The 21,459-nt window shown below is 44.6% G+C and overlaps 1 protein-coding gene across 7 annotated transcripts in view; it reads left to right on the top strand.

Moving 5' to 3' along the window:
- Window positions 1-21,459, top strand: part of Mvb12b (multivesicular body subunit 12B) — a 154,370-nt gene that overhangs the window by 23,170 nt on the left and 109,741 nt on the right. The gene's annotated exons all lie outside the window — the stretch shown is intronic.

The raw sequence follows: 21,459 nt of genomic DNA, 5'->3' as shown, positions 1-21,459 counted from the left end.
TATATGTAAAGTATACTATTCGATGAGTCTGAGCACCAGCCTGTATGGTCATCATCATCTCCAAAGGCCTCCTCCCACCTTAGTTGTCCGTCCCTCTTCCCCATCCTTATTAGTAGGCAGGCACTGATCCACTTCAGCTCTCAGCTGCCTGCCTGCCTCCCCCTGCCCCAAATCCCCTCTGCCAAGTATAGTGTAGTTAGTTATTTGGTGATACCCTCACACTGTGGAGGATGTCAGTAGTTCTGGCCTGTCTTAGCAGTTGTCCTGCACTGTTACATCTCAGCTGGCATGAGGTGGCACTTGGACTTTTTCCAGCTGGGACTAATCAACAAAGCTGTGAACGTGCACACATACACGCATTCCTTTCCTTTGTTAATACCCAGCCGTGGAGTGGCTTTACATTTACAGTTAAGACAGTGACTTATTGGAGTTAATTTTTATGTATACCTTGATGTGTGGGTCAAAGTTTGCCTTTTATCCTATTGTTTATTGTGTTGTAATCTTTGAAGATTACCCTTTCTTCAGTGAATTAACAGGATCCTATTGTCTAAATCAGTTGCTTGGCAGACACCAGTTGTACTGTTGCCTTTGGTGAGCTTGGCTTTAAAGCCATTATCGAATGGGCTAGTTCTCATCTCTGTTCTCTTCAGTGTTTCATTGGGTGTCCTACGTTTTTTGAATTGTAATAGAAATTTAAGAATTCTTACATCAGTGTCTTTTAAAAATACTCTGCTGGGACTGTGTGTGTGGCTGCATTAAAATACAGGTCAGTTTGCAGATATTGGATATGTTAACGGTTCTAGGTCTTTATGTCTATGAATATGTGTTTAAATGTTTTATTAAAATTTCAACCACTTTTTTTTTCAGTGTATAATTTGTGCGGATATTTTGTCAGAGTTATCCTTAGTTATCTCATATTTTTTATTCTCTTGTGAAGTGCTACTTATTTTATTCTCATTTATAGGAGTACAGGTGGCTATTGTAGCTATTAAATTAGTTCTTAAACCTTTTAAACCATCCTTTAAATCTCTATGAGGTAGCAATGATGTCTATGAATACAAAGTTTTGTTTCTTCCTTATCTCATATCCTTTATGGTTTCTTTTTCCTGCCTTATTGCACTGGCTAGCATGTCCAGTGCGATACTTAGTAACAGTTATGAATTCCCATGCCTTGTTTCCAACCTTAAAGGAAAAGCCTTCAGTGTTTGACCATTTAAATATGGCGTTGACTCTAGGTTTATCTGTAGATACTGGCCAGAAAACTTTAGTTTTACATGGAGATTTAATTTTGTCGAGTGCTTTATATGCCCCTGCTGCTGCCATGTGGGGTGGTTTTTCTTTCATTCTTGGTGTAATGAAGCACACTGATGTTTGAATGTTAAACCAAACATAAATTCCTGGGGTAAATTCCATGTGGACATAAAAGATTGTTGCTTGATTTCCTTTACTAGAATTGAATTAAGAAATGTTATGTAGGGATAGGGGTGTAGTTGGTGGTTGAGCACTTACATAGCGTGCATGAAACTTTGGGAAAGAAAAAAAAGGGAAAACAAATGTTATGCACATGTTCATGAGAAGAATGGATTCCTGTGGCACTCTGCTCTTGTAATCTTCTTTGCTCTGGGATTGTTGAAGGGTGTCACTTTTCTGTTTTCTGAAGTGTTTACTGTAAATTTGGTATTATTTTCTTTAAATGTTCATAGAATTTACCCTTGAAAACTCTCTGGGTCAGTATGTAGAAATGTTTGTAATAGGCTAAGGATATAGTTAAGTGGTAGAACTCTTGTGTAGCATGTTCAAGGCCCTGGGTTCAATCCTAGTAGTCCAAAAAAATACATAGATAGAAAGATAGACAGATGGATGGATGAATGGATGGACAGATAGATAGATTAAATAGTTTGTAACATTTGCTTTTTTAAAATAGAGGGATCTGAGTATATGTATGGGGGCCCGAATGTGTATGTCCATGTGTCCGTGCTGGTGGCTGCAGGGCACTGTAACATCCCCCCGCACCCCCGCACCCCCCCACACACACACACAAGAACTGGAGTTACAGGCAATTGTGAGCCACCTGATGTGAGTTCTGAGAACCAAACCTGAGTTGAGTTTTTCTGTAAGAGCAGCCAGTGCTGTTAATTGCTGAGCTGTCTCCATAGCCCATGTGTCAGGTATTCTTGATGAGTGTCAGTAATTTATGTCCAGTAAGACATTTTCCAATCACTCAGGTTTTCTGGTATCCAAGCGTTAAGTTCTTCATAATGTTCCTTATTTTGTTTGTAGTTTTATAAGATCTGTTTGTTACTTTTCCTTTAATTCTCAATAATAATAATTGATATTGTCTCTTTTTTTTCTCCTAAGACTATCTAGAGTTTTTCCAATTTTATTTTCTCAAAGTTTTATTGGTTTTCTTTTCTCTCTTTTCTCTTTTATTGTTTTCTTCTCATCATCTTTAGACTTAGTAGCCTTGTTTCTAAGGGGGAGTTCTGTCCACTGATTTGGCACCCTCCATACACACATACACACAAGCATTAGTGCTAAGACTTTCCTTCTGACTTGGGCATTGGCTGCATCCCTCAAACATCATGTCATACAGAATTTTAATTCATTCACAAAACTGTCTAATACCTTCTTTATTTGTCTCTTGATTAGTGTTTTATTTTAAAGTATACTATTTTGCTTTCACATTTGGGAATTTTCTAGATGTATGCAATATTGACCACTTATTCTCTTCCATGTGCTCAGAGAACATAGGAATAAGTATTGAAGCCTTCTCCTGTAGACCTGATAATATTTTTTTAACATTTATGAGCTGTGTATGATCTCTGTGGCGTATGGTTATGTTTTAAATCCTTAAGGAATATAAAAACCATCTGCAAATCATGGGTTATACACAAGCTGCAAGCTGTATTTGTCCTGTCCTACAGGCTATGTATAAAAACCCAGGCCTTTCAAGTAATCAAGACAGTCAAGGCAGTTAGACCCAGGTAAAGTGCAGCAGGCTGGGGAAGACAGATGAACACTATCTGCTATCCAGGGCAGTTGTCTGTGGTCACCCATTACAAACACTCTCTGCTCCCCAGCCAGTGCCGCTCTGGCTCCTATCATGAGACCTAAGTCACATATGCCCCTTTGTAGGGTGATTTGAGTCACTGTAGTACAGGTCACATGGTAACCAAGTGGCCTAGTTACTTCTCTGTTGCTGTAATAAGCACTTTGACCAAAACCACATAGTGAGGACTAGTGACAGTCCATCATCAGGAAAGCCAAGGTAAGGACTGAGACAGGAGCTAATGCAGACACTGAAGGATTGCTGCTCACTGACGTGCTCCCCCTGACTTGCTCAGCTAGCGTTCTTACACAGCTCAGAACCACCTGTCCAGAGATGGCACTGCCCATGGTTGAGCAGTAGGAAGGCTGGGCCTCCTGCATCTATGAATAATGAAGAAAATGCACCACAGACATGCTTAGAGGCCAGTCTGATGGAGGCAGGTCTTCAGCTAGGCTTTCTCTTCCTGGATGTGTCACGCTGACCATTAATGCTAATTATGACACCAAGCCTACTTCCTTGAGATGCAAGGATCAGTACCCTTCCTTGGGAACTTTTGGGAGTAGAGACTACATCTTAGCTTCCCATGGTGGCATTATGAAAGACTTTTACTTGAAAGGGACTGGTCTGTGTTCTCTTCTCCCTCCCTGTGAGGTTACCTCACAGCCTACCCTGTGATTTGTCTTGGGAAACAACTCTGGTACATCTGAAAGCATATTGTGTTGTTATCACAGCTGAGGTTACCACAGGCACCAGGAAGGCCTGCTGGGTTGACTGTCATTCATGTCTTCTAGATACCAATTGATTTTTCCGTCTGCTTTTTCAGTTATCAAGAGACAGGTACTGGGATCTCTGACTATAATTATGGAGTATTAGTTTGTTTACTTTTTAGTTTTTGCTTTCTGCATTTTGCAGTTCTGTTGTTAAGTGTATAAATATTAGAATTGTATATCATTCTTCTTGGTTGACCCCCCCCCCCTTATCATTTTAAATGACCTTGCCATTTTTTTTTTTTTTTTTTTTTTTTTTTGCTCTGAAGACACTTTGGTATATAATAGGATACAACGGTAGCTTTTGTGTGATTAGTGTTGGTGTGAAACATCCTTTTCTATACTGTATCTTTGAGCCCAGCTGTGTCTTTATATTTAAACTGGGATAAATATAAATAGTCTGTTATTCAATTTGACTATTTCTTTAGGTCACTTACCTTTAAAGCAGTTATTGATGTGTTTGGGTTTAACTCCACCTAGTTTGCTCTGTTACCTGTTATTCCCCAACTCCCATCTGTGGCTGGTTTCTGTGCTGAACGAGAAGTGTCTCTACTAGGCTCAGACATTTGAACACTTGGGTGATATTTGGGGAGGCTTAGAGCACACAGCCTTCCTGGAGGAAGCGCATCACTGAGGCAGACCATAAGAATATATAGCCTACTCAGTCGTCAGTTCTGTGTCTCCGCCTTTGTGCATTTGTCTGAAGATGTAGAGATGCAGGCCCTGCTGTCAAGCCTCCCACCATGACACTTACCCTGCAACTGTAAAGCCAAAATGAACCCATTCATAGTTCTCTATTGGTCATGGTGTTTTATCACACTAACAGAGAAGAAACCAAGACAGCTTCCTTTTCCTCCCTCTCTCCAGTGTCTTTCCTCTTTGCTTTTTTTTCTTTTAGCACTGGGAATAAAGCCCAGAATTTAGCTTGTTCCAGGCAATTTTTGTACCGCTGAGCTATATCCCCAGCACTCCCTGAATCCTTTAAATTATTTTATCCCATTTTATTTTCTTTGTTATCTTACTATATGGATTTTAAAAAAAGATTTCTTTTTATTTTATACGTATGAGTGCTTGCCTACATACATATATGTATGTCCCTGGTACCCATGGAAGCCAGAATTGGGTATCTGATCCCCATAAACTGGAGCTAGAGATTGTGATTGTGAGCCACCATGTGGGTGCTGGGACTGAACCTGGTCCTGTCAGAGAACTTAATGCCAAGCCAGCTCTCCGTCTGGTCCAGGGCAGTTACTCTGCCTTCACCTCTTCAGCATGGCACGTCTGCCTCCCACAAGCAGCTCGGTGCTTCCTTCCTTCCTTCCTTCCTTCCTTCCTTCCTTCCTTCCTTCCTTCCTGGCTTTTGTGCTCTGATTGCTATACATTTTCCCTCTATGCATGTCATAAACCCCACAAAGCATGCTTATCAGCTTTTATGTAAATTTTTATTATCTTATAAAAAGACGTAGGAAATAGTGAATTCCTTACAGCTATCCTTATATTGCCATGTCTTGGATTCATTGCTCCGTGTTCCCAGTTTTCATCTGATGTGGCTTCCCTTCAACCTGAAGAACATGCGTGGAGGGGACTTCCTGAGTGCTCACCATTTGCATGCCTGGATAATTCACTGTTTCCTCTCTACTATTATTTGTTCTGCTTTGGTATAGAATGCTTACCAGCATTTTCTTTCACTGTGCTGGAATGTGGCCCCATTATCTTTCAGCTTGTCTTGTTTCTTATGGAAGTCAGCTGTCACTCTTACATCAACTCCGCTGTCTTCTGAGGCTTGTTTGCTTTTTATTCCCCCCCCCCAGCATACTGGATATAAGCATGTTGATGAATTTCCTAACAGATATTCTGCCTGCCCGTTATAGATCCAGAATCTGTGGGTTTATAGTCGTGGCTAAGTTTTGTAATGTTTCTGACTGTTGTGTATACAGTTCTTTTCCAGTGCTCTCTTTTCCTAGGGGCTCTGGCAGCCTGTGTATCTGACCACTGCATATTGTGTCATGGCTTAAGTAGCCAGGAAATAATAGAAAGATGAAAGGGAAAAATTAGAATTTTAAAAGAGACTATTGTTAAGAATAGAGTCTTTGTAAAAAATACAGTAACCCAGAAAATCTGATAGTAAAAAGAAACTAAGCAAACTTTAGACTGAGAAGAGGAAAACTGGAAAAGCAGAAGATGTAAATGGTGTGAGAACGGTGTGGACAGTTTCCATGTGTGACAGTGTGCCGAGGATGGAAGACCTCAGTGTGCTGAGACTCTCCTGCCATGCTTGTTGCTGGACTTTTAAAAACGTGTTTAAATGCTTTTTCTACATGTATAAACGTGCACCACATACATGAAGTTCTCCCAGAGGTCAGAAGAGGGCACCAAAGCCCCTGGAACTGGAGTTACTATGGCTGCGAGTTGCTCTGTAGGAGCTGGGAATTGAACTGAGGACCTCTGCAAGAACAGTCAGTGCTCTTAACCACTGAGTCATCTCTTCTGACTCTTCCTGCCCCTTCCCTGTGTGCGTGTGTGTGTGTGTGTGTGTGTGTGTGTGTGTGTGTGTGTGTGTGTGTGTGTTTTGTGGCAAGGTCTCATGTAGCTGAAGTAGCCAAGGCTGGCCTTGAGCTTCTGGTCCTTCTGCTTCTCCATCTCAAGTGCAGGATTACAGAGGTGCATCACCACACCCAGCCTCTACTGCCATTTATGAAGAACTCTGGTACTTCTCCATTCCAAGAAAGAAACCAGCAGTGCTGTTAGAGAGTTATTTCTGCAAAAGAGCAAGTCCTAGTTGATTTTAGGTAACATCCCTATGATGGCAATTCTTGGTTGTCAATTTAACTATGGGTAATACTTAAGCATCTGGGTACACTTGTACCCTTTTCCCCTAATTACGTCATTTGAAGTGGGAAGCTCCATGTTTAATCCGGATCTTTTGAGGTGGGAAGACCCACCTTTAATCTGAGCCACACCTTCTGCTGGAAGCCTATATAAAGGCCATGGAAGAAGGAAGCTCTTGCTCTCTGCCAGCTTACCCTCACTAGCAAGTTCATCCCTTCACTGGCATTAGAGTCTACTTTTATGGAATTCTGGTGTATACTGAAAAGCAGCTGAGACGTCCAGCCTTGTGGACTGAACACTTCTGGATTCTTGGGCTTTCCATTGGTGGACAGCCATTGTTGGACTAGCTGGTCCATAGCCTGTAAGCCACTGTAATAAATCCCCACATATGTATTTTTCATATATATTTATATATACACATAAACATATATATATATATATATATATATATATCTTCATTCTATCAGTTTTGCTCTCCACAGACACCCCCACCCCAACTAATACAATCCACTTCACCTGCCTCTGCCTCCAAGTGCTGGGAATAAAGGTATGGGCCACTACAGCCCCAGAGAGGTTTGATGTTGGTAACTCCTGAATACGGGATTCCTGCTGTGTACTCACCCGGTTATCAATTGCATATTTTGCTTAGGAGAGAACTGGGTGGGTTTTGTTTTGTTTTTCAGTTGATGTTCTTGTATACCCATGAACGTCATCAACTTTCCCTTCTGGTCCCCATTTCCCTGTCTACAATGTCTATGTAACTTCGAGACCTGGGAAGGACAGTCCCACAACTCTGAGAAGTCTCTGTTCTCATCCTTCCCTCCTGAGCCACTGACTGGCAAGTCTCCCCCATCCACAGCCCTCAGTCAGCCACACCCTGCCCATCGCATCCAGAACAGGGCCCTGGCTGTATGATTTTAGCTTCAAAGCAAATTTATTGCTCACCTTTCTAGAATAACTCCAGCACACAGCACTGGGTAGATGTTTGGCAAGCACATGGGATTCCCTGGCCTGTAAGAGTGCCTCCACTCTGCCCCTTGAACTCTGTGTAGCGCCTCCACAGTGCACTGCTGCTGCTGTTTCTGTGGCCTCACACTTGTACCCCGCCCCTTTCCCTGTGCAGTTATATCCAGTGTCTGTGCATCAGGCCCCTGACCGCAGAGGAGCTGTCATCCACGTCACTCCATCCCAGCACCAGTGCAGCCTGGGTACACACTGGCTCCACTAGACCCGTGAAGCGTGCTTACTGAATTAGCTGGCTCTTTTCCGTTCTGCCTTTCTGTGTCTAGGATATTGGATGCCAGCATCCAGCTAAGTTATGTGTGTGTTAAACATGAATTGAAATGCAATTACAGCCGGCAATGTGGTTTGAGAGGCAAGTAATAGAGTAAATAAGAAGAGTGACTCAGTCAGCCGCCAGTTCATCTCCTTGGCTCTGACTCGCTGTCATTGGGGGTGACTCATGAGTTCAGCTTCTCTTAACTCCTCTCGCTTACCTTTTGCTGCCTTCTCTTGTTCAGTCTCTTCAGAGCCTCAAAGAAACTCAGGCCACTCCTGCTTATCCAAGAAGAGAGCTGGTCAGAGAGGAGCACACACAGGGGAGGAGGGGAGGAGCTGTGCCAGCACACAGAGGAGACTCCTTTCCCAGCCTGAGGAGGGGTGTGCAGACGGATCCTAGCATCACTAGATACCGGGCTCTTTATCAGGGGTGTGGCCTCCTGTTCATCTTAGGCACATGGTTTTCACAGCCTTTTGGTTGTATTCAGAACTGTGTCCAATGGCTGGACCTCCCTAGAGTAGGTTGGTTTGCTTTGATTGATGACAAAGCCACCTCCTTGTCCTGTAGAAGGCACCCCGATGTCTATGTGTTTTCAGGATCAGTGAGCCGAACATGTGGCTTACGAATGTAGACTCTACACACCAACCTTAAGTTCCTTCTCAGCAGCCACCCTCCTGGGCTCGAAGTGGGCTTCCACAAAGCTCTGGAAGGGACTGGCTGCATACATAATTAGCAATGATCTATTAGGGGCCACCTTGTGCAGACCCCAGGTGGGGTTCTGGGAATCAATTAGTGAGTGTGTTGGGATCATCCTTGCCTGGGTGGAACTTGCACTCCCAGGCAGAAGGATACAGGAGCAGAGAACTGACAAAGCTTAGCCCCTCCGCTCTCTTCCGTCCCAGGTCATTCCCCTAGGTGTGTCTTCTCCTGGCTGGAGTCTCACCAATAAGTCCCTCTACCAGTCTCTCCCTTTTTTAAAAAATATAAATTCATTATTACTTTTTAAAAACTTTTTTATATTTCTTCATTGTATATTGAGTGTTTGCATGGATATATGTGAACCATGTATGTTCCTGGCACCCTTGTAGGTCAAAAGAGAGCACTAGAGGGACTGGAGAGGTAGCTCAGCAGTTAAGAGCACTGATTGGTCTTTCAGAGGCTGTGGGTTCAATTCTCAGCAACATTGTGGTTCACAACCATCTGTTGGAATGGGATCCAATGCCCTCTTCTAGTGTCTGAAGAGAGTGACAGCCTACTAATATACAAATAAATAAGTAAATAAATAAATCTTTTAAAAATAATAATTAAATTTTAAAAGCTGGGTATGACAGTTGTGTGTTAAGGAAGCAGAGACAGGCATATCCTGAGGCTCATTCTTCATCCAGGCTGACCTATGTGGATAGTTTCAGGACAATGAGAGACCTTGTTTCAAAAATAAAAATGGGGGAGCACCTGAGGAATGACACCTGAGGTTGTCATCTGGCCTGTCATGTGCTCATACACACATTTTAGAGGAATAAAATAAATCAGAACCCTTGTACGCATGTCTACTTCTTTAATAATTCCTTCTGTTAAAGCAAAAATCTCTTATTTTCTGCTGAGTTTTCAAGTTTTGCTTGATGTAGCTTTTCTGTTCTGTGGTGGCTGCAGTAGTGTCTGTATGCTGTTGATTGGATAGTCTTTGCCTCTATCCTTAGGGCCCCCAGATGCTCCAGAACCAAGAGGAATGGTTCTCCTTTGCATGTTCACCAGCTATGGGGAACTCTTTAGGCCACCCAACTAGTTCCCACAGCTGTGTGGAGGATTGGGGTCCAGCCCTGCCCTGGCCATCTGGCTGTGGTAAAAGCTAGGCACTTCTGGGCCAGGCCCTTTCTCTCTGGGAGCCCCTCCTCTCCTGAGTCCTAGTTGCTGACTTGTCTGTAATTGCTTTTCCCTGACAGGAAGTGCTTCCTCGGGGCCATGAGCACTGCTGCACCTCCAGGGTTTCTGCTGGGATTAAGGCTCTGCTTCTTTCTATCCTGCCCAGCCCAAGAGGCTGCTGTAGCTGACACTTAAGCTTGGAGGAGCACTGCCTTGTGTGTCCCCTGGCATGCCAAGCACCAATTGCCATTGTCTATGTTCCATTTTTAAGATTCTGCCATTTGGCAAATATCCGAGTGCATAGTACTGTCTTTGGTCTAGATGCTTGAGAAAGTGTCCACTGGATAAAATAGGATCCTTCATTTGCAGGCCAGAGATGATGAGTGTGTGCCTGTGCCAGGCCTCCTGCTAAGTGCATACGCTATGGTTTATCCCTTTGGGGTTTACTGTTCAGTTCATTTTAGAATATACGCAGAGCTGCCCAACAATGACCAATATCCAATCGCAGATCTTTGTTCCTAGCTCCCCTGGGTTCCCTCCCTCCCTCCCTCTGACAGCCACCACTGCCTTCCCTTCTACCCTGAGGATTGTCTCCCTGGCACACTGTAGGAGAGCAGAGCCTCAGTGTGTGATTTGTGACTGTCTTGTTTTACTTGGCATCATGTTTCTATGGCATACTGGGACTTCCTATAATATGGTTCTATTGGGACTTCATTGCCTTTTCGTGGTCCAGTAATACTCCACTGTGGATAACTTCATGATGTCCATTTGTCATTGGGCATTTATGTTGTTTCCACCATTCAGTGACTTACCTCATGAGCATGTTGTGTGTGCGCGTGTTCCGTTCTCTTGAGTATATACTCAGAGGAGGAACTGCTGAGTCCTGTGGTGAGACCATGAGGAACCACCCTACCGTTTCCACAGTGACCATGCCAGGCTATAGTGCCAGCAGGGCTCCGTGTTGTCCATGTCTATGCAATGGTTGTTATTGTCTGTCTGTCTGTTACAGTTTTGTAACGGGTCTGGTGGGGAATCTCATAGTTAATAAGTGTTTTTTTGTGTGTGTGTTTTGTTCAGTCCTTTCAAATAATCCTATGGGGCCTACTCATTAATATTTTCACATTTTGATGAGGTGGAATGAGTCAGTATGACTTTGGGAAATGTCTGTGAGCAGCAGAGTCAGGACTTGAACTCAGCTCCAACTCACTCCAAAACTCCCGGTTCTGCCTGCTGGATTCACAGAGGCTGTGTGATGGGGGGTGGGGGTGGGGGTAGAGGGGTAGTGGTCCTCCAGCCACAGCCCAGACAACAAGATCATTCTATTGTGCAGCTGTGTTAGGGGCTGGTAGGAGCCAAGGTAGAAAAGACTTGTCTGAGGGAAGAACAAAAGGAGCAGGCAGGCAGGGCATGAGGGATGGGAGGGCTGAGGTGTCCTGTGCCTTGTGGGAGAGAAAACTGCCCTGAGGCTGGCAGAAACTCCTGTCTCCAGGACAGAGCCAGGCATTCATTTCTGAGAGATGTTAGACATTTCAGCAGAAGGTAGGTGGCTGACCTAAGTTCTACACGCAGAAACCAAAGTTCTGAATGGACACAAAAGCAGCCGGGAGTCTATGATGCTGTCCAGGTGCACAGACTGCCCTTGATTTCACCTGGGCCATGCTCCCCGCCTTCTGGAGGGCTCAGTGTTGTCTGATAGAGGACGTGAGACTTCTGCAGTCCTACCTGAGCCAAGCCGCCATGTCAGAAGCCTTTGAACTTCACAGCATCAGTCAGAAGTTGCCCCTGGAATGTCTGCAGAATTTCCTGCCCCTCCACCTCCCACTGCCCTGTCTGCCAAACTCACCTTTGAGTTGTGGGTGGGCTTTTCTGAAACCGCAGGTATGAACTGGGTCCCCTGGATACTGCTTCTCCTCAGGCCAGCCCTCTGCATCCTAGATGTTTAGCTGGGCACCAGTTCATTCACAGGATTTTCTCAAGTTTTAGTCCAGCAACTTTTCAATTTCTTACTCTATCAAGTAAAGCTTACAATTGTTGTTTTTCCATAAAAGCTGTAAGTGTTCATTGACCCAAAAAAAGTGACATACACTAGCAAAGCAATGGTTTAAAATGTTCTCTCTGTTATTACGTATTTATTTGCATGAATTTGTGTGGTGTGGGTGTGGGTGTATACATGTGTGCTCTGCTGCCCTCCTCGATCGCTCTCCCCCTTATGTATTGAAGCAGGGGTTCTCACTGAATCAGGGGCTTGCAGTTTTAGCCTATGTCTAGTCAGCTTGCTGTGGGATTCCCCTACCTCATCTCCCGTGCACTGAGCTGGAGCAACAACAGGCTGGGTTCCACATTCATGTGGCTTTTATGTGGGTTCTGATGAGCCATATTCAAGTTCTCATGATTGCCCTGCTGAGGCTCCTTCTGACTGGGCCATTCTAGGTCACCACCCCCAGCCTTGTGTATCTCTTTATATCCCATTTCAGCTGTTAGAGCCAAACAATGCTTTGTGTTTTAGTTTCTAGGTCCTTTTCTGTCCACAGCTGTTAAAACACAAAACTGGATCCTGTGAGCCATCATTCCTAGACTGTCCTATAAGAAACTTCTAACTCCTGGTTGTCTTTATGAACAGAGCCCTAATGAAGACACAGACTGGCTCTTCCATCTTCTGCAGGAGCACCTCCCTCCCTCCCTCCCTCCCTCCCTCCCTCCCTCCCTGCTGATGTCCAGGTCACTTTCTTCCCATCCAGAAGCCAGGCTGAGCTGCTGCTGTAGAACAAACCTTCCCGCTCCCTCCAAGTTGCTGTCAGTTATCCTTTAAAAACTTAATGTAAGGCATTGTATTAACTCATGTTCATATATGTGTTGATCACGTGTGTTCCCCTGTGATGAATGTGGCTCATGTGGTCTGTGAGACCCTTCTCCTTCAGCACTCTGCCCTCTGCAGCATGGCCTCAGAAGCCAGGAATCCTCAGTGAAGGGACAATGAACAACTGACCATGTTCCCAGAGTCTGCCTGCAAGCAGAACTAGCTCATGGGGCATTTGTGTATTCTCATGCTTTGATACCAAAGTCATCTTTCTCTCCCTCTCTCCTCCCCCTCTCTAAATTCCTTTATTTGTGTGTGTGTGTGTGTGTGTGTGTGTGTGTGTGTGTGTGTGTGTGTGTGTAGGTCAGAGGACAACTTGTGGGAGTCAGCCCTCTCCATATACCAAGTGGGTCTCAAGGATCAAATGTGGGTTGTCAGATTTGACAGCAAGTGTCTCTACCTGCAGAGGCAACTCACTAGGTGATGGTCTTCCTCTTGTCACACAGAAGTGATGGGTGTGTCTGTTCTTAGGGCCTCTTTGCATTGATTGTACCAGCCTCTGCTTTAAATGTTAGTATCAGTTTGTCAGAGCCCCTTTGAGATCAATAACTAGCCAAGGTCAGGCCAGGGGTTGCTCACCCTTTGTGTGGCTCTACACTATTGACAGCTGATGTGTAGCCTGCCTGCGGACTAGCTTGTTTGTCTTTTTCTATTGCCTTATGAAAGCTCTCTGCACATATTCTCTCATGTGCTTTCTGATAAGCTATTTTTCCTCTAACACATCCTGGGCACAGCCCCACAAGCACATGTTATCCTGTGACCATACTGTATTTGTGCAGCCAACACTCTCTGTGCCTTGGTTTCCTTGTCTGTAACTGAGACAGCAATTCTGTCTCCTCATAGCTGTGTTGTGTGGCCCATGTATTACTTATACTGATGATTTAAGGAGAATAAATAATGTGTGGTGAGAGAAACTGAGGGTAAAGGACATCCAGGCCTCAGATGGACCGATGTGCTTTTTCTCCCTAGGGTATAGTTCAGAATCTTCCTGGTTTCAGTGAGCTTGATCTTTCCATTGTCTCCCTGGCCCGACATTCACCTATGGCATTCACCTCTCTGGGCTTCTGAAGAGCCCGAGGACACCCTGGGTCACACCTGGACGTAGAGATCTTTTTCCAGTGTCCCTCTTGATTCAGGTCTTACAAAATAAGGAAATGGTTTGGCATGAAAATTTGTCTTGCTGTGTCTCGGTCTGTTTTCAGCTGCTATAATATTCTGCTATAGCATCTACAGACTGGACGTTTATAAACAATGGAAGTTATTTGGCTCTGGGGTCTTGAGGCTGGGAAGCCTAAGATGGAGGAGCCATGTCCCATGTGAAGGCTTTCTTGTGGTGGGTTAATGTAGCAGATTTCATAGATGATGGAAGTGCAGAGGAAATGTATGAGGTGAATACCTCCTACCACAGCAACCTACCCATAGTAACATCACAAGTCCCTCTCCAAGGGCACAGCCCATGGCCTAGGCACCTCTTAGGCCCCACCTCTTCAGCCTCACAGCACAATGGTGACCACACTCCAGTCTGGGCTTTGGAGGAGACACTGAACCATAGTACAGTTTCACACCTCTGCCATCAAAGCAAAGCTCTCAGTACTGCCCTGCCTCCAAATGTGCCTCAAGTGTCCCTGTATCTGTAGCCTTCAACGCCTGGTTCATGCTCCCAGCTTCCCCTCAGAACAGCGATAGCTGGGCTGTCTTTAGTGTGGCTCTCCCTGTCTGCTAGGGTCCTTCTGTATTCCAGATAAGCCTGCCTGTGGCTTGTCAAATGCTCTGAAGGCATTTTTCCCAGCAGGGGCCCTAGGGGGCTGGGTTTGGCCCTGTAGCTGTGCACACTGAATGGCTGGAGTAAGTTTGCTGCTGTGTTCAGGCTCAGTAATGTAAACTGGTGTGGGGATGGGGGCTCCCATGTCATTAGACTGTCAAGACCTTTCAGTGAACAGCTGTAGGTGGCTTGGTTAGACTAGTGCCTGACAAACAGTATACTGTCAGCAGGCTGCTGCCTTGTGTCTAGCCCTAGCCAGGAGGAGAACATCCCACTTGGCTTTGGTCCTTCCTATCTAGGCATATCTGCTAGCTGCAGGTAGCTGGGACACTGCTCAAAGGGCTGCTTGAAGCTCTCTGATAAATCGCTTATTTTCTGTGACCGCCAAAAGGCAATCCATGAGCTCAGTCAATGAAGAAATGGGAGGCTGGGCCTATAAGGTCCGCATAACCCTGCTGTCCCTGTCGTCCCCTCTGAGGGCGTCCCTGGGTTCTGCAGCTCCAACACTGGGCACTCAGATGTGGATGCTGGCAATGGAGAAGGCTGGAATCAGCAGCATGTGCCACCAGACATAACCACCAGTTGGGAAATGTGTTGATACCATCTAGCAAGACATGAGATCATGTGCCACTAGAAGGGCCAGTGACTCTCGTACCACAGCTGTGGTCATTTCTCCAGCTCTCTGACTTGGTCAAATTAGAATGTGCCTTTATTTTAACAAACCAGCATGTGCATGCACAGTTCAGTGGTGGCACATGCCTTTAAATCCTAGTGCTCAGGAGGCAGAGGCAGGCAGATCTCTGTGAATTGGAACTCACTGGGGCCTACATAGTGAGTTTCAGGCCAGTCAGGGCTACAGAGAGACCCTATCTTAAGAAGTAAAAGCTTCTCACTCACACCTAGCACTCAGGAAGCTGAGGCAGGAGGATCATCAAGAGTTTAAAGTCAAGATGGGAGGAAGAACTCTGAGGGAGGAGTAGCATTGGAGATGTAAACAAGTTTAAAGTCAGCCTGGGCACAAAGGGAGGCCCCGCCTCAAAGCAAAACAAAACCTAAAAGTACAAACAAAAGCATTGCAAATGCTGAAAGCTTGACAAAGGTTATGAGAGAAGATGTCCTTCTGCACTTCCCAGTGGCAGTCGCTCCGCCAGGATGAGCTTGTTTGGTTTGGTTTTCTCTTCACTACTGTATCTCAGTAGTTTGAGGACACAGATTCTTTCTTGAGTTGCCTGTTTCATGTTTCATGTTCTTGTCCCTCTCGTAAGGCAGTGTCACAGATCTCTGATGAGTCTCCACACAGCAGTCACATCTCGTGACAGGGCAGACATTGGGTACAACTGAAGGAACTGGTGTCCTCTGGGTACCTGCTGACTCCAAGCCTGGGCTCTCAGGACAAGTCAGCCTTCTTCAGAGAGAGAACCCGCAGCCCAGGGAAGTGGCCTCAGTATTAGGCAGCATGTGCTTGTAGAGTGGTGAGCTGGGAAGGGAGGGTGGGCGAGCCTCCTGCTTAGCTTGCTGAGTTTAATCCTGGGAGCAGTGTTGCTTAGGGAAGCTGCACAAGGCATGACTTCTTTTTTTTGTTTGTTTGTTTGTTTTTTGTTTTTTTGTTTTGTTTTTTTTTTTTGTTTTTTTCATTATCGCTTAAGTTTAAAACACATGTATAATACTTTTTTTTCTGTTTTTTTTTATTTTAAAAAAAATTTTTTTTTATTTTTTTCCCCATTCCCCCCCTTAGAAAACCCCTATCCCATGCCCCCTTTTCCTTTTTGCATTTATACATTGTTTTAAAATAATGTTAATCATAAGCGTTATAAGTTTGGAATTGTTCAATCAGAGGTGTAACCCACTGACCAACCTAGATATAACAACTATCTTTGACTGGTGGAGATACATGAATATCTGCCTCCCTGTCTCCCCCCTCTTTCTCTCTTTCATCACCTAGCTTCTCCTCTCCTTCTTCTTCTCCTCTTCTTACTCCTTTTCTTCCTCTCAGTACTCCTCCTACCTTAGCTCCTCCTACACATCACCCTTCCTGTTAAAATGAAACTTTTCTCTCAAAACACAATTAGAGCATAATTATGCCAATTTGTACCAGTGAGGTACAAGATAGTCCTAATACCCCGTCCATCCTTTTGTTGACTAACCAGCACCTCTGTCATCTATCCTAACTAAAACATTTAGTTCTGAACCTGGCTTTAGGATGAATGTCAGCTGACGACCATCCACTCAAATCTTTTCTCTCAAAGTAAATAGCTATAAGTTTTCAACCCCATCAGAAATCCAGAATGACTGAGTTAACTATAATTGTGGGAAGCACAAAGCATAGCTTCTAAAACTTAGCCAATTTATAGAGACTTCTGAGCACCTGAAAAGCCCCTATACTACCGAATGTTGGAGCATCAAATCTTCAGCCTTCTGGCCCAGAATCATCTGACAGACCTTGGTGATGCAGGATTATTAAGGACTGATTACTCTGTCTAGGCAGATATAATCAGTCGACTATTCTGCATGTGTGTCCTTTTCTGGACAGTAATTTGTCTGTAGATGGAGAGAGGCAATTCTTGCCTAGTGGCTGTTACCACACAACTGGAGTAACTCCAAGGATGCTCAATTTCTTCTTAGAATCCACGACAGGAAGCTGTCAGGAGCAGACAGGTCTCTAATCAATATGAACATTAATATATAAATATTTGTAGCATCAGTTCTATGGACTTCTGATGTTTTGAAAACCAACTATCCATGTAAGGTAACCTGGACTGTTGTCTGTTCACTCCTCTTAGCTATTTCTAAATAAAATATGGAAAACACTCTAACAATAAACTCAAAAATATGAATTTGCTATAGTCCCTTAACTCATAGGTTAACCGTCCCAAATCAGTTAAAAAAGTTAAAAAAGGGCTGGGTCTAGGCATTGTATTCCTAAATGTGTTATACAGGCACAATGCCCATGAGTGTATCAATATTCATCTCATTTTTATATTAATAAGAGGCTCGTACCAATGAAAACCTTAAATTTGAGATCAAAGTAAATTTTGTACCATTTAAGAAATTATAACTTCATCTTGATAATAATTATACAGATTTCTACCAATAGCTTATGGCTATGCAATAAGTCCTAGCTAATCCCCCCTGTTCCAACAAAACCACTACTTGTCCCTAGAAAGACAGACCATTATTAACCACATTAGTCCACAAGCTCAGGGAATAGGGGCGCTGACTCTTCTTTAACTTCTTCAAGCTGATTAAGGGCATTGAGATTTTAGAAGAGGGGTGGGGGGAAGAGTAAGTTGATAAGCCTCTGATGCTGTGTCTTCACTGAATCCAGATGGAATTCCAGGACATCAGAGGTTTGGGCAGGTCTGCTCAGTATGCTTGATGAGTAGATACACCAAGGCTGTGTATTCTGCAATATACAATTCTCAGAACAAGTTTTAGTATCAAGAAAAAAAAAAATTTCCCACCCCCAAGGGGCTGACATTTTTTTTTAAAGATGTTGGTTCTGAAGACTTTTTTTTTCTGCTTGTTAAAATTGGTTGTAGTATTTACGTTTCAGATTTTATCCCCTTAGCCTACTTCCTCCCACCACCCAGAAACCTATCCCATCCCCCTCCTCATGCTTCTATGAGGCAGTGACTGCACCTACCCCCCCCACTATCCCCTCCCCGCCCTCACATCCCCCCCCCCACTGTGTGTTCATTTTTTTTTATGGGACCAAGAAACTCCTCTCCCACCTATGTCCGACAAGGCCATCCTCCCTTACATATACCTCTGGAGTCTTGGGTCCCTCCCTATGTGTTCCCAGGCTGGTGGTTTAGACCCTGGGGGGCTCTGGTTGTTTGGTATTGTTGCTTTCCACCTGGGGTCACTAACCCTTTCTGCTCCTTCAGTCCTCTCACTAAGTTCTCCATTGGGAATCCCCTGATCATATCAGTGGTTAACTGTGAGCATTGTCCTCTGAGTGTGTTAGTCTTTGGCTGACCTCTAAGGAGACAGCTATATCATGTTCCTCACATTATGCACTTCCAGCCATCCACAACAGTGTTTAGATTAGGTGGCTGTACATGGGGTGAATACCCAGGTGGAATGGTCTCCTGATGGCCCCTCCTTCAGTTTCTGTTCCATGTTTTGTTTCCCTATTTGCTCCCTTGAGCATTTTTGTTTCGCGTTCTAAGTAGAACTGAGGCATCCCCTCTTGGTCTTCCTTCTTCATGAGCTTCATGTGGTCTGTGGGTTGAGTCTTCGATAATCCAAGCTTTTGGGCTAACATCCTTGGAGATATGTTTGTGTAACTATCTTCTTTTGGGGTTTTTGGAAGATTACTTTCTTGCTTTTTCTAGGTTGTAGTTTCCCTCCTTGTGTTGGAGTTTTCCACCAATTATTCTTTGAAGTGCTGGATTTGTGTTGAGATACTGTGTAAATTTGGATTTGTCATGGAATATTTTGGTTTCTCCATCAATAATGATTGACAGTTTTGCTGGGTATAGTAGTCTGGGCTGGCATTTGTGTTCTCTTAGGGTCTGTATGATATCGGTCCAGGATCTTCTGGCTTTTATGGTCTCTGGTGAGAAGTCTGGTGTAATTCTTATAGGTCTGCCTTTATATGTTACTTTGCCTTTTTCCCTTACTGCTTTTAGTATTTTTTTCTTTGTTTTGTACATTTGATGTTTTGACTATTATATGGCGGGAAGTATTTCTTTTCTGGTCTAAACTATTTGGAGTTCTGTAAGCTTCTTGTATATTTATGGACATCTCTTTCTTTAGGTTAGGGAAGTTTTCCTCTATAATTTTGTTGAGGATATTTACTGGTCCTTTTAGTTGGGAGTCTTCCCCCTCATCTATACCTATTATCCTTAGGTTTGGCCTTCTCATTGTGTCTTGGATTTCTTGTATATTTTGGGCTAGTAGCTTTTTGTATTTTGCATTTTCTTTGACAGTTGTGTCAATGTTTTCCATGGTGTCTTCTGCACATGAGATTCTCTCTTCCATCTCTTGTATTCTGTTGGTGATACTTGTGTCTATGACTCCTGATCTTTTTTTTAGGTTTTCTATCTCCAGGGTATTGTCCCTTTGTGATTTCTTTATTGTTTCTACTTCCATTTTTAGATCCTGCATGGTTCTGTTTAATTCCTTTTCCCGTTTGGTTGCATTTTCTTGCAGTTCCTTAAGGGATTTTTGTGTTTCCTCTTTAAGGGTTTCTGTCTACCAGTGCTCTCCTTAAGTTCTTTGAGAGTGTTATTTATGTCTTTCTTAAAGCCCTCTATCATCATCATGAGAAGTGATTTTAATTCTGATTCCTGTTTTTCTGGTGTGATAGGGTGTTCAGGGCTTGCTCTGATGGGGGGAGCTGGGTTCTGATGATGCCATGTAACTTTGGTTTCTGTTGCTTACATTCTTGCTCTTGCCTTTTGCCATCTGGTTAACTCTAGTGCTGCCTGTACTTGCTGTCTCTGACTGAAGCCTGTCTTTCTAGTTATCTAGCTTGTGTCTGATCTCCTAGGGGTCCAGATGTCTCTGTGATCTTTTCCAGCTGCACTGATTACAGTGGTACCTCTAGGATGCCTCGGGATATGGTGCCTCCAAGGTAGTAGTCCAGCTAGGTGTCTGCTGTTCTGGGTGCAGTGTCTCCTCTAGAATATCTCAGGATATGTTGTCTGAAGCTCTGAGTTCATTTGTTCCTCTGTGGCTCTGGATTGAGTGGACCTTCCAGTATGTCTCAGGTGGAATCCGGGGTCCACACAACAGCAGACCTGGCAAAGGTCTGATCCAGGCCTCAGATCTGAGAACTAGTTTCTAAGACACTGTTCAAGTTAGAGCGCCTGGGATCCCTGCTTCCTCTGGGTTCTTGGAGGTTGGGGACAGAGCTGCCACCCAAGATCTGCTCAGTGCTCTGGCCCAGACTGGAAGGAACCAGTGTTCCGGGCCGGGAGTGACTTCCTAGGTTGAGGCATGACTTCTTACAGCTCTGGCTGAATGGTTGCCTTGCTCACCCGTTCTTTTAGTGAGCATCCATTGGGCCTCTTTGTGTCAGGCACAGTGCTTGGCACAGAGTGGCACCTTCTGGTCCTGGTAGATGGTAGGGGAAGAGTCCTGCCTGAAAGGGCAGATTGAGTCCTGGAGATGATGCAGGAATCTTAGGACCAGCAATCACAAGTAACTGCTGTGGGACAAGTTGGGACTTGTGAGTGATGGTGTGGCATTGTGTTAAGTGCCTGGCTCCACATCAACCTGAGTATTCTCACATTTAATCTAGCAGAGTCATCTTTGCAGATGCTCACCAGTGAGTGCATCATCTGTAGCGTCTCCCGTGACCCCTGGGGAAGGCAGCATGCCCACTTTACATAGGGCATGGTTTCACTGAAGCTGCTGGGTTTTAAGTTCAGATCTGCCTCCAAGTTCCATGCTGTCTGCTTCCTGGTAGAGGTCCTGGTCCTCTTCCCTGTGCCCACAGATTATTAGCTCATCTGACTTGGGAGAGACATTCGGGTTAACCTGTGGCTTTGTGAGAATGGGTTGAGAAGTGCCTGCCTAGTGCAGGGTGACTGGCTCAGGACACTGCCTAACTGTTGCTTCTCTGGAGCCTCTCTCACACGGCTTTCAGGAGCCTCTTGCCATAATGACCATTCTTTTCTTTTCCCTTGGATTTGCTAACTGACAGTTATTCAGTCTGAGAAATAAGTGTTTTCTCTTGTTGGCTGGCTGGCTTTTGGCTTTTCTGCAGTAGCTTCCAGGGTGGCAGCTGAGGTGGATCTGGGGACGTAGTAAGAACTCCCGCGTGTGTGTTAGAGGCTGTTGACCACTTACTGCGCCTGCATGGGAACAGAGCCACTTTCAGCTGTCCACCATGATGGCAGGAGCTCATCAGCTCAAGGGTCACCCCATGCATACTTGAGAAGCCCAGTCATGGCTCCAAGAGAAGGCGGGCTGCCTGAAGCCCATTCCATGTCTGTGCTCACATGTGAAGCGGCTCCTTGGCTCTCCTGGCCTCTCTCTTGTGATGTTGGGCAGTTGGGTGAGGTAGGAAGGGAGTTGTAGGGTCCTTTCTCCAGTCCCCTTGTC

Source organism: Arvicanthis niloticus, chromosome 2, assembly GCF_011762505.2.
Source record: "Arvicanthis niloticus isolate mArvNil1 chromosome 2, mArvNil1.pat.X, whole genome shotgun sequence".
Taxonomy (NCBI): Eukaryota; Metazoa; Chordata; class Mammalia; order Rodentia; family Muridae; genus Arvicanthis; species Arvicanthis niloticus.
The sequence above is the reverse complement of the archived record's forward strand: the minus strand, read 5'-3'. Positions and strand labels throughout refer to the sequence as shown.